Source organism: Arachis ipaensis, chromosome B5 (assembly GCF_059453495.1).
Source record: "Arachis ipaensis isolate K30076 ecotype BB chromosome B5, ASM5945349v1, whole genome shotgun sequence".
Classification (NCBI taxonomy): domain Eukaryota; kingdom Viridiplantae; phylum Streptophyta; class Magnoliopsida; order Fabales; family Fabaceae; genus Arachis; species Arachis ipaensis.
In genome coordinates, this window is record NC_142440.1 from 90,718,744 (window position 1) to 90,733,040 (window position 14,297).

A 14,297-nucleotide genomic window follows, 5' to 3' on the forward strand; every position below is an offset into this window, starting at 1 on the left:
TTCTTAATTCTTGTTTAGGGTTACAATTGGATTATTTTTAAAATTTATTAATGCAAAGGATTACTTTCACTTTTAATTAAATTATAGTTATTGTCTAACATGTCTTCCTTTTATTCCCTATTTAATTATGTGCAATTAATTTTCATGTCAATGGAATAGATTCCCTACTTGACATGGGGGTTGATTAAAAGGAGACACTTGAGTTGGAATGCTCAAGTGCTTAGTTAAATTGGAAGTTGTTGGCTAATTCTCTATTTACTAACGCTAGACCTTCCCAAGGGAGAGGACTAGGATTTGCGAATAAAAGTTAGCTTAATCACTTGACTTTCCTTTATTTAGTAAGGGTTAACTAAGTGAAAATAATAACCTCTTTACACTACACTTGAGAGAATTCCAACAAGGATAGAACTTCCAATTAATCATTCACCCAGTCAAGGCTTTTTATTCTGAATATATAATTCTCTTTTAATTTACAATTATTTATTTTCTGTTATTCAACTCTCAAATTACTCAGAAAACTCTTGATTAATAAGATAGCACCCTTCTGTCAACTCGTTAGGAGACGACTTGGGATTCATACTCCCAGTATTTTTATTCTAATTTTGTGACAACCTTTCTAAATTGATGAGCGGATTTTTGCTGTTTAAGAACTATACTCGCAACGTATTTCTATATTGAACTCTTAATTGGCCAATTTCCGCCCTCCATCAGTACTCAGAGCCTTCAACTTTCTCATTTTCCCTTTTTCTTTTCTTGCCTTATTTTCATTTGCTTCTTCAAGGTTTTCATGATTTCAAAAATTTCATAAAATATCCTAGATGAAAACTTCAATTAAAGAAATTCAAATGCAATTGAGCAACAATAGTCATACTAGCTTCCCAATACTTATATGCTCATGCTAGGTTCTTCTTTAATTACCTTGTTTGTTTATGATCATGATGCTTAATTGCTTTGACTCACAAATTTCAAGATGGTAATTATGATGTAAAAGCAACATGTTACAATTCAAAATAAACTATGCTTTTCCAAAAAAGAAGAACACACATGCATATAAAAGAAATGAAAGACAATCATGCAATTGAAAGTATAGGAAATAAATAAGAGTAAAAGGAACTTAACCACCTTGTAGATCTTCATCTTTGTTGTCATTTTCCTCCTATTCCTTCCCTTCCCAACACCAAACTTAGAATGATTACTTGTCCTTAAGTAACAAATAAAATATTGGTGATGTTATTTATGATTAATCATGAATGTTTTCAAGAAAGTAATGTAAGTGATGCATGTGTTTAAGGAAGCAAAATTAAAGATAACAATCAAGGTACAAAGAAAAGAGACAATGTAATTGCATTAATAAGTGAGTTGTGCATGGTACTATGCATGAAAGGTTAGTGACAACACCAAACTTAGTGTGACACTTTCATTTTAGAATGATGCAAGTACCCACTAAAGATTGAAGATCAAATTGTTGCATGCAACACCAAACTTAGAAATCAATCATATGCCAAATTATTGAAAGTAAACTAAGAAAAAAAAGAAAATGTTACCAACGGTTGGGTTGCCTCCCAACAAGCGGTCTTTTAATGTCATTAGCTTGACATGTGGTTCTTAATTTTCTTCCTCTTCTTCCAATTGGTTAAAAGAAATGACTTCAAGGGAGAAGAAGAGAAAATTGATACCCCTAGATTTGATTGCCTCCTAACAGGCCTTCTTTTGTTGTTATTAGCTTGATTCCTCTTGCTTGTTAAGGTGGGGTTTGGATTGCGTTTTGTTGACCTTCTCTTTTTCATGGATGTTGTTTTTTGTTTCTTAGTCACAATCCTTCTTTGAGTGCTTTCCATGATTGCCTTCATTTCCTTGATTGCAAGAATTAGGTGTTGTGTGATTGTTGGAGTGTCCTCTTCATCAAGAACCTCTTGGATTGATGGTTCAACTAAATCATCCTCCATGCAACTCTCTAATTCATTGGAGTGTGGACTCCCTTGGTTGATTTCCTCCCTTTCTTTTGTAAGGTCTTGCATTGCTTTCTTTGGGAGTGAGTTTGCATGTTCCTTTGTCACCTTAAGTAGCCTTTGTGGATATGGAGCCCTAGGCTTATATACTCTCACAACCTCTTCCTTATTCATTGGGATCTTACTTGGTATGGGTGCCTCTTTTTCTTGTTTTTCCAATCCCTCCTTTTCACCCACCATTTGATCTTCATCCTCTTTGCTTAGCACTACTCCTCTTGTGGTATTGTTTTTTTCCCTTAGCCAAGGAAAGAGAGTGGTTGGATCTTCAGCGTAGGATTGTGCTAATTGTCTCATTTTTTCTTCATGGTCCCTTTTTGCTATTTTCTCTTTTTCACTAAATTCCTTTGCCCTCTCATCCGATTCTTTATTAATTCTTTCGAGGTTCTTTATGCACTATTCAATTAGAAATTCTAGCCTAGAGTATGTGTAACGGCCCAACTTCCAGCATGTCATGATCATACTAAACGTTGAACGTTACCAACTTGTTTCCCCAACTTAAATAATATTTAATAAATATAAGCCTGTTCGTTGTTAACACCTCGCGAGTTTCGAGTAATTTTTTTTAAAACAATAGTAGTTTAGAGTCGCATACATAGAGTATAACAACGAAACATGAGTACACACATTCAAGGAATTGTAGAAGGCAATACATAGAATATCACACCACAATATACATCATAATGCAGAAGCAGCTCAGTTATACTAGTAAGGAACTATAACACAGCATCCTTCAGTTAGTGACTCATATAATATATACACATATATACATAAGACGTCCCGGGGCCTGGCCTGTCCAAAAGCCCCTAAGCTGGCTCCCAGGCTAGGCTAACTCTATGACATGCCTATTCCCTCTGAGCATGCTAGTACAAGTGAGGGAAACACTCTAAGGTACCGTGGTTAGAATGGACGCCTCAAAAGTCTCCTCATCTCTGATCCAAAAGCCCCTCACAGAAAACTGTTGGGTAGGTGATGATGCCTGCTCGCTGGTGCCCCATCTGGCTCATTGCTACCAGAAGAGATATCCTCGATCTCAGGGTCACGTACTATGTAATTACGTACACAAGGTGCCGCACATCGGATGTAATACTCGTAGCTGCGCACTGGTCGTCGTGGATGTACGGATGATTAATCTCGTAGGGCAGGACTCCCGTGTCCATCTGAAGAGGTGTAAGCGGTAAGAACTGGGGAGTTCTTAGTAAGGTCGGGGTTCATAGTTAAGTCCATTTATAATGTCCGCTTGCAAGTTTCTAAATCCTTTGAAAATTGATGGTTTAACAATCAAATATTCAAAACCTTTTCAAAAGAAATCAGTTAATTAACCATAAATCCAAACTTCTTTTCCAGATATAAGAATCTGAAAAGTTTCCTAATGGTATGAATGACCAACTTGTCCCAAGCATAGGTTCAATTAAGTCTATGCTGTAAGAGTTTGATTTTTCATATTTTACTAGACTATAAACATAAAAGAAGTTACCTACGCGGTATAAATGATCATCTTGTTCCAAGCATAGGTTCATTAAGTCTATGCTGAATCAGTCAGATACTTTATACAAAGCTAGACCTCAAACAAACCAACCACAGCCTTAGGCCCAAACAACTCAATCAACATCCAATCACCACAATCCAAACAATCAGTTACAAACACAAGTAATGAGGTTCAAACACAATCAAGAGCAGTTACGTCAAGTATAGCAGTTAGCAATTAAACAGAGTTGTTCACATAGGCAAACCAATTAAAATATGCACAAACAAGTATGATGCATGTCTGATCCTACTGCAGGTAATGAGCTCATTTGTCGGTTTCGACCCGCACCCGACGCAATCCGACCTTCCAGGTCAGCTAAGGCCTTCCCAGAACTTAATCCCAGATTAAGTACCGCATATCCTCTACCAAGTACTCTCGACTTGCAGGGCTGGTATTTGCTCAAATCTCAATATACCGTAGGTATGCGAATCAGGCCTCTACCAAGCATTCAGTTTGCAGGGCTGGTACATCTCTACCGCAGCCTGTCTGGGAAGCAACATCACAATACGGGCGTCCCCGCATAATATTCACAAGCATCGCCCGAAGGCTCATAAGTCACATATAACCATACTTTTCATCACTTAGTAATCATCTTCATCATCTTTCCACAATCATAAATCAAGCATCACAACATCACAGTGAGCTCATTTTACAATTCTCTGCTTACTCTGTAAGGTCAACCACACTGCTATATAGCTTTTAATTCCTTTTCTTTCCAACATGTATGAAAGTTTCTAAAACCTCTTTCATTACCATACATACCTCAATACTTTCTCTTGAACTCTTCCTTAGGTGTTTAATAAAGAGAATTAAGGAATTCTGGATTCAAAACTGCCTTCCTGAGGCTTTTAGGAAAAACTGTCTTTTTATCAATATTTTATTATTTTAATATTAAAATAATAATATTTTATTCAACTTTCAAAAATTGCATTTTGACCCCTGAACTTTTTGGAAATCGCATTTTGACCCCTTAACTTTTAATATTTGCACTTTGGCCCCTTAACTTTTCTTTAATTAACTTTCAACCCCAAACTTTTTAATAATTATAATTTGACCCCAAAATCATCAAAACCAACGTTTTTCTTGTCCTTCAAAGACCAAAAATATTTTTCCAAAAGTTCATCAGATTTCAGCTTGATTTTCAACTAGTTTTTCAATCTTTTCGGTAACCGATTTTTACCTGATTTTGACCAAACCAAAGAGCAACGTTTCAGCCATCAAATACACATCAAAAACACATCAAATATCATGAATTTCATGGCTGGAAAGCCACGTTTTCCAGCAGCAACAACAACAACTTCAGAACCATCAAAAACTTGATTTTCAAGCATTAAACAACAAGATCTCATGATCAAACCATCACACAAACACTCAAAATCAAGCTTCAAGAAACAAGAGCTGATTTAACACTTCAAGAACCAAACCAATCATTGATTAATTTACCAAACCTTACCTCCTTTGCAGCTGCCAAGAATTGAACCAAGAACAAGCTTCCAAAAGCACTTTTACTCCTATTTTAACATCAAAAACAACTTTAGAACCATATGAACCATGAAGGCTGAAGCTTCATGATGGTGAAAAGTAGGTTTTCCTCACCTCAAGGCAGCTAGAAATCACGTTTTCTTAGAGTCTGTGGTGATTGAACAAGAGATCTTAAGAGAAAACATGAAGAAAACATCATCAGCTTGAATTCCCACCATGGATGAAACTTCAAGGAGGAGGAGCAGCCATCATGCCTTGATTTACTCCATGAAAATTGATATAGAAATGAAGAGGAGGAAGAGGTGATCATTTTGGTCGGATTAGATTTTTGATAGGGGTTTTAGTTTGAAAAAGAACGGAGAAAGAAGCTTAGGTGTTCATGGAAGTTTTCATGGAAGTTCTTCCATTTCTCTCTCAAGAATTTCGAATTCTAACTTGTTTAGAAAGTAAAAATGATAGTAATGATGATACATGGGAGAACATGGGATTTGGATAAGCATTATCCTAAATTTTGGTGTAAAAATATCTCAAGAAAGGATAATTACGGAAGCTAGATGTATTAGAACACAAGTATTTCTTACTTTCTCCTTAAGAAAGCTTTGCTTGGAGAGCAAGAAAGGAAACATGTGGTGGCTAACTCTGGGAGAGCCACATGTCACTGGGTGCTGACTCATCAGAGTTTAATAATAAAATATCATTCCGAAGATAATTACGAAAATTAGATACATCAGATTATACTACTTAAGGATAAGCATGAGCTTTACTAGTATAAATAATACTAGTAACATGATAATCATGAGAATAAAAGATATATGATGAAGGATTAGCATTGCTAAGTTCATCTAAGAATGCCAGTATTATCCATTACCGGTAGATTTCTAGCTCAGTTATTATATTACCAAACATAGATCAACATTAACCACATTAGAAAAAATAATAATATAATATTCCAAATAAAATAATAATATATGAATATTATATTAATATAATTTTTCTCTCGAAATTCGAGACTGGCTCGTCACATAGAGACAAACTACGGAAATCAGAATTTTGAAATTCGGACCCGAAGTGGTTCAAAAACGCAACTTTTTGCGACGTGCCTGCTTAGATTAGGAGAGGTGTCTGGTGCAGTCAAGCTGCTGACTCAGCAGCTTGATGACATAGCACCTGTGTAGTGGAGGTGCTTATATGCTCTAAAATTCCTAAAAATTCTATAAAAATTCCGGTTGATCCCGAAAATGCGCCATTTCTTCGAGGCTAAAGGCTAGGCCGTTACAGTATGGATCTAAGGGAGGTTGTGGTGGTTGGTTAGAGTTGGCTTGTGAATGGAATTGGTTGTTTTGTGAATGGAATTGATTGGAGTGGTATATGCTTGGCGGATAATTAGGTGAGTTTTGTGGACCATGAAGAGAATTTTGTGGTTGATGAATTGAATTGTATGGATTTTAGAAGGCATTTTGTATTGAGGCAAACTTAAGTGGTGAAGAATTTTGATATGAAAAATTTGGAGGTGAGGTTGGACAATTTTGCTTAAATGCATTAAGGGATGATGGCTCTTGATGGATGGGATAGGAAACAGTCAATTCTCTTTGGTTTTGGCCTTCTCAATCACAATTTAGATAGTTGTTCCATTCATAGGAGTATGAATTATTTTGAGAGCTTGGAAAGTATCCCATTTGGTTTGATTGCTCAAACCCATCATTCCTTGATCTTGATTTCCCCAACCACAATTAGTATGGTAACTTGAATCATTTTGTGGTGGTGGGAAATACCCCATGTAACTTGCTTGATCATTATGTGACCTTGGGGCATATCCCATTTGGGTTTATTGATCATGATTCATCATTTCTTATTGATATTCCCATCCACCATGAGGATAATGACATGAATTATTTTGTGGTGGTGGCCAATATCCCATATGATATGATTGATTGAAATGTGAGGTAAACTCCATTTTTTCTTGAAAAATGCTTTGTCTCAAACAATAATCACCAAAAGAAATTGGAATCCCCATTGTCACAGATGAGGAATTCTTAGTGAGGCAATAAAACAAACACCTTACTAGCAACAAGAAAAGAGAAAAAAATAAAGTAAATAACAAAAACGAAAAAAAAATGTCTAATCTAGATAATCAACTAACCGGTAGTTTGTTAATCACAATTAAACCCCGACAACGGCGCCAAAAACTTGATACGGAAAAATTAATTCTCCGTAATAACTGCCGGTAAGTACACCAGGTCGTATCAAGTAATAAAACTCACAAGAGTGAGGTCGATCCCACGAGGATTAGTGGATTAAGCAAGCAATAGTTGATTAATTATTCTAGTTAGATTGTCATAATTGTGATGATAAGCAACAAGAAAAGTAAATGACATGAAACTAAAGGAAAGCAATAAAGTGCAAGAAAAGTAAATGACAAGAAATTAAAGTGCTAAAAATTAAAGTGCAAGAATGTAAAGTGCAAGGAATGGAAAGTACAAGAAAGTAAAGTACAAGAAAGTAAATGAATAGAAAGTAAAACCAAGTGAAGCATTTCTACAAACCCTTCGAAGGCACAAATGTGAAAAAGTAAAGAAAGCCATAAATGTGCATAAGTAAATAACAAGAATTAAAGACAAAAAGTAAATAACAAGAATTAAGAATGAAATTAACATCGGGATCAAGAGATATTGCATTTTTAGGATCAATAGTTTTTATCTCCTCTTTAATCATGCAACACATTGACCTCTTGGCAATCATGATTGATTGAATCCCAATTCCTTGGTAATTCAATCTCTTAAATCTTGATCAATAGCCAATTTCTTGGTCTAATTGCTCATGAGAAGAGATGAAAAATGGTCGCTAATTATACCACACACTTTTCTAGACCCAAATAATGGATAGATTAAATGTTACAATATCTCATCCATACCCAAATCTACTCAAGTGTGAGAAGGATTTTCAAGCATCATTCTATGATTCCTTTCCCAAGGTTCACATAGAATTCATGTACATTCAATCTCTTTCTTAAGATAATTGAATGCTTAACTGAAGAACGAAAATCCTTCAAGCAAATCAAAGAGAGATGAAGAGAAGAAGAAGAAGAATAAAAACAAATTAATCCATCAAATAGCAATAGAGCTCTCTTTCCCAATGTTGGAAATTAGAAACTCATAGCAAAATATTTACAAAAGTGTGTATGAAAGAAATGGAAGAAGAGAAGAGAATGAGAGTGAAAGGGGAGTGGAGTCACCTCCACCCCTCCATGGTGTGTGTGAATTGATGACTCTAAGGTCCTATTTATAAGCTACCTAAATTACAAATTCAAATGAAATTACAATCAAATGCAAATTTCTTAATTACTTCTAGATGATTCTTGTGGCCTTGATTGATTATTAATTATGGCTTGACTTGGGCTTGTGAACTTTTAATTCTCTTCCTAGAAGCTTGAAACATTGAAGAATAAATGAAGGAATTAGAGTATTAGAAGTGGCCCAATGTGGAATGTCATTGAAGTGGCATTTTTGGCTTTTGAAGGTTTGGAAAACCTTGCACGCTGAAGTATTGATCTTTTTGGAAAGGTCTGGATCTCAGCTTTCCAATACCACTGGAAGCATGTCATTTGGACACTTCTAGCCCAAGTTATGATCTTTTGAAGGTGAAGAGGTCAGTCTGGCAGGCTTGCTGAAATTTTGGCCCAACGTGCCACGCCCAGATTTTAGCGTGCCACGCCGAGTACATAATGCTAAAAGAACTGCAATTTGCACCCTCAAATCTAGTGTTCAATATAGAGTGTTATATATGGTTGAAAAGCTCTGGAAGTCTACTTTCCAATGGCACTAAGATTACTTCATTTGGAGCTTTGTAGCTTGAGTTATTTTTGTTTGAGTGTGAAGAGGTCAGGGTTGCAAATCCTCTTTGTTTCTCTTTCAGTTTGTCTCTAACTCTTTTGCCACCTTGAGAGTGTGCTTCCTCTATTAGTGATTTTATTGCTTCTTTTTCTATTATTTCCTATAAAATTCAACACAAACTAATTTCAAGGCAATGTACCATAATATTTATTATTTAGTTCATTAAATTGCATCGAAACAATGAATATGTGCTCTTTTTATGGTCCTTTTGCATAGGTAAAAAGGGTAAATAATGCAAGTCATCAGTTACCAGAAAGGCCCTGCATACGACTGCATCAGTGGCTCCTTCCAGGTTCATCCTGGCCTCGAAGGCCGTTAGGTGTTCATGTGGATCCTTGGTGTCGTCATACTTCATGTCAGTGGGTTTGTCAAAACCTTTTGGGATTTCAGGATATTCTCAGCGAATGAGGTAGCTGCCATTATCACGTACTGGCTTCATGCTCACTTGGCCTCCCGACGGTGCCTTCAGTTGTCCTCATCGTGTCTGGTCTATGGATCTCCATAAATGATGTGATCGCGTCGTTGGTGATGTCGTTGTTCAGGTGACCTATTATTCCTGGTTTCGTGATGCGAACGGGTCTTGGAGGTTGCTTGGCTTGCGTATTCGGGATGGTATCACTCCTTGGAAGTAACTCAGCCCTCGAGGTTTCACACTCTTGGATGATCTGGATTTCTTTTGCTCCTAAGCCTTTGGGTGCTCCAGCTTCAATCGGGGGCCGGTTGTCCTCCTTTGGTTGTTGCCAGACCGGGATCGGTTGGCGGTGCACGGTTCTTGTTATCCTCTCATGGGTGGGAGAAATGTTATCCCTGAGTTCGGGTGTTGGGCTTTGTGGGTCTGAGTCATGGTGATGGCTTGAGGATTGCTTCTCAAGATTCTCCATCATACCGCCATGATTTGGCAGTCCCCATATATGACGCCAATGTACTAGAAGTCTCTGGTACTGGTTGTGAGATGGATCGGGGACTTGTGAGTCGAGATGGTCACCAGATTATCTGGCTGGAGCAATAGGGGGTTAGTACCTATAAGGACACTCCGTCGCTTAAGTCAGAATGAATCTGAGAGGTATAAGGTATATAGAATGAATGACGTACCTGAGGGGGTCTTTGGCTCCCCTTTATATAGCTGGTGGTAGTTATCTCATCTTATCTTATCTAGCTAAGATAAAGGAGGTATTTGAATTCGAACATTGGTTGGAGATTGTAGGGCCGGTTTGGGTTATCATCATCTTATCTTATTTGGCTAATATAAGGGAGGAATTTGAATTCAAATGTTGGGTCAGGATATTGAAAGTTATTGTTCCATCTTTAGACTGTGAGGATGACCCAATCTTAAAATTGCCAGATTCAGTGATCGTTTCGAAGAAGGACATGGAGATTAGATCACAACTTGAAAATTGCTTAATACAAACACATTTACAGACAAATTTAGTCTTTATTAAAGACGAATTTTTGGTTACCAACGAAATTACAGACAGATTTTGTCCCTCTGTAAAAGCTTTGTTGGAAATTATTTACCGACAGATTTTTTCCCGTTTGAAAAATACCGATGGATTTTTACCAATTCTCCCCTCTATTTCCCTGAAACGGCGAACTTTTCGACGGATTTTCCATTGTAATTACAGACGAATTTTCCATCTGTAATTAGAAATGGATTTTTTGTTGGTAATTAGAGATAGATTTTTCGACGGATTTTCTGTCTGTAATTGGAACCTTGGAAAACCATCCCAATCTCAAAATACAGACAGAAAATTCGTCTATAAATCCGTCAGTAAGGTAAAATAGAATTTTTTTTTTTAGATTTTTCCATTGCAAAATAAATTTGTTTTACAATATTAAAAACATGAAATCAAATGAAATAAAAACATGAAAGATTTTTTATATAACCAAATATGCCATCATAGGGGATCAAAATCTTATTATATAAATAACAATAGTATTAGAGACACAGTCATATGATGCTGATCTAAATATCCAGCAGACATCATAAAATAGGTTATACAATGTTTACATATCCACTGACATAACAAAAAAATGCAAATTGGAGTGGGGCCATGAATGGTTTCTGGTGACTGAGATAAAATAGGGTGAGTGGGGCCGCTTCCTCTTCCAACAGTCCCTCCTCTACCATGGAACATTGTCAGCTTAACACCGAAATCCTTCACAACCTTTATGAGCTCTTCTTGAGCCTTGTACAGTGCCCAAGCCGCAAAAAGACGACCGGCATCTTTTCCTGAGTCTGAGTATCCTATCATAACTTCTTTCTTCCTATTGATTTGGTTTCTGTACCAATCAATAGAGAAAAGCTGCACCACTGCAGCAGGAGTAAACTCAAGATCAGCAAGCTTTTCAAACAATGGCATGACCCTTAGCGGTTGCTTCACGTGGCATTCCCGTTGTAAGAGCTCAACAGCAAGCATATCAAAGGGTGCTGTTGCCATTGATATTATGTAGGCACCAAAGTTCTCTGAGGGAAGTTCTGCAATGACATGGAAGGTTTCTAGAACATCGGTGATCTCTTCTATTTTGGGAAGATCAGGGCCGAACAGAGGGCGCTTTCCACTAAGCTCTGACAGGAGCCATTCCTACCTACGTTCCTCAGACTACTCTCGATATGATCCAATCTCCAAGTGCTTGGTAATGGAATCCAAGACATTAGTGTGCCGGTCTGACTCTTGACGAATGTCGAGTCTAACCATTGAGAGTCCAAATGTGAAAACTTGTTGCAAGAAATCAAGAAGGCTACCATTTGCTATTGGTCAGTCACCAAATGCGCAAAGTGATCTATAGCAGAGTTCAAGGGGCTCCAGGAACTGCAAGAAAAGAATTGGAGTCAAATAGTGTTTTAACATATATTGCCATGTGACAAACGAATTTTCGCTAGTAAAGAAATTCACAAATAAATCCTCATTGAAAGTATAGTTTCTAAACCAACAGAAGATCCTTTCGTACAAAAGTTTTGGTTGTCACAAGTAACAAAACCCAATAAAATTTATAACCAAAGTATTTAAACCTCGGGTCGTCTCTCAAGGAATTGCAGGGAAGTATGAGTTATTATTGGTTATGGAAAAGGTATATTTATGGGGTTTTGAAAGGTTGAATAGGGAAATTAAATAGCAGGAAAGTAAATTAATATCTAGAAAAACTCTTGGCAAGATATAAGAACTGGAAATTCCATCCTTGTTATCCTTATCAGGTGTGATGAGAATTGTTTATTGCTCCCACTTAGTTAACCCTTACTAAATAAAGGAAAGTCAAGTGGACTAATTAACTTGATTCCTCAAGTCCTAGTCAACTCCTGTGGAAAGACTAGCTTTAGAGGGATCCAAATCAATCAATAATTTCCAATTTTCAATCAACAGCTGAGTTTGACAACTCAAGTGTCACCAATTACTCAACCAAATCAAAAAAGGGAGAAAATTCTATATTATTTATATCATAAATGGAAGAAAGCAATCATAAATCTGAAATACCTCAATTTATATTAAATAGAGAATCAAATTAAACATTGGAATCCATGAACGAATTTGGGAAAATAAACAAACTAAAGTAATAGAATAATTAAAAGTAGAAGAGAAACTAAAGTAAAAGAACATTGAACTTGGAATGAAGTAAATGAACAAATCCTAATCCTAAAACCTAAGAGAGAGGAGATAGCCTCTCCCTTTCTAAAACTACATCTAAAACCTAAATTTGTGAATTATGAATAGTTATTTTTTTTGAATGAATGGATTCCCCCTACTTTATAGCCTCTAATCTGTGTTTTCTAGGCCGAAAACTAGGTCAGAAACAGCCCAGAAATTGCCGCCAGCGATTTCTGATACGTCCAGCACGCGGCAAAGTCACGCATACGCGTCGTCCACGCATACGCGTGGACTGAATTTTCTCCAGGTCACACGTGCACGTCACCTGTCTTTGAGGCAGCTATGGAAAATTATATATCGTTGCGAAGCCCCAGATGTTAGCTTTCTAACGCAACTAGAACCGCCTCATTTGGACCTTTGTAGCTCAAGTTATGACCAGTTGTGTACGAAGAGGTAAGGCTGGACAGCTTAGCAATTTCTTTAACTTCTTGTATTCCTTCCACTTTTGCATGCTTCCTTTCCATCTTCTAAGTCATTCCTGCCCTATAAACTCTGAAATCACTTAACACACATATCAAGGCATCGAATGGTAATAAAGGATAATTAAAATTGACAGTTTAAGGGCCTAGGAAACATGTTTTCAACCATAGAACAAAACTAGGAAAGAAAATGTAAAACCATGCAATTAGTATGAATAAGTTTATGAAAGATTGATAAAATCCACTCAATTGAGCACAAGATAAAGCATAAAATAGTGGTTTATCAATCTCCCCACAATTAAACATTAGCATGTCCTCATGCTAAGCTCAAGAGAAGCTATAAGAGAGTGAAGAGGAATGGTAGAATGTATGAAATGCAACCTATGAATGTAACTAAATGCAAAATATTTCTACCTACTTGGTCAAAGTAAATAAATCTTCCAACTCAAGTATAACTCATATGCATTGCCATCACCATTTTCTTTGGGGCATTTTGTCCCCTTTTATTATTTGCTCTTTTTCTTTTCTTTTCTCCTTTATTTATTTATTTAATATATATATATATATTTTTTTTCTTTTGTTTTTTTTTTCTCAATGCATATGATTAAATTATTGAATGCATGAACATGTCCTAAACATTTCTTTCACATTTTCGTAAAGATATATAACACCCAATTCTTAAACCAAACGTTTCCAAATCCAACTTCCCCACACTTAATTCATGAGCACTCTCACTAGTCTAAGCTAACCAAGGATTCAAATTAAGGACATTATTGTTTCTCGCTTAGAGTTAGTGATGAGATAAAGTAAAGAACAAAGGGGTATAATAGGCTCAAAATTGGTTTGCAAGGGATAATGAAAGGGTAAGGCCATATGGGTATGTAAGCTCAGTGAAACAAAGGCCTCAATCATATAAGTGCATGCATACATCAAACAATGGAAATATAGAATCAAGCAAGACAAAGATCATAATTTTAGAGAGAACAGCATACACCAAAAAATAAAATATTGGTTGATAAGATGCAACCAATCAAGTAGGCTCAAAATCTCACTGGTTTTGTGTGTTCGAGCTCTAAAACCATGTTCCAAATTAAAATTTCTTCAAACAAGTTTTTCGAAAAGTTTAATTCAAATTAGTGAAATGCTATAAAAAGTTTCTTGAAAAAGAAAATATTACTTCAACCAAGTGGTAAAATATGCACAAAAATCAAACAAACATGCAAATGCAACAACTCATTTAACAAAGAAAATTTAATCATTGGTGTTGAGAAGGAAATAACTAACCCATGGAGATCGGTATCGACCTCCCCACACTTAAAGATTACACCGTC

At 36.3% G+C, this 14,297-nt stretch overlaps 1 pseudogene; it reads right to left on the reverse strand.

Annotated features, from left to right (window-relative positions):
- Positions 1-10,476: 10,476 nt before the first annotated feature.
- LOC107640706 (phosphoenolpyruvate carboxylase pseudogene) lies at positions 10,477-11,602 on the reverse strand (annotated as a pseudogene).
- Between the last annotated feature and the right edge of the window lie 2,695 nt (positions 11,603-14,297).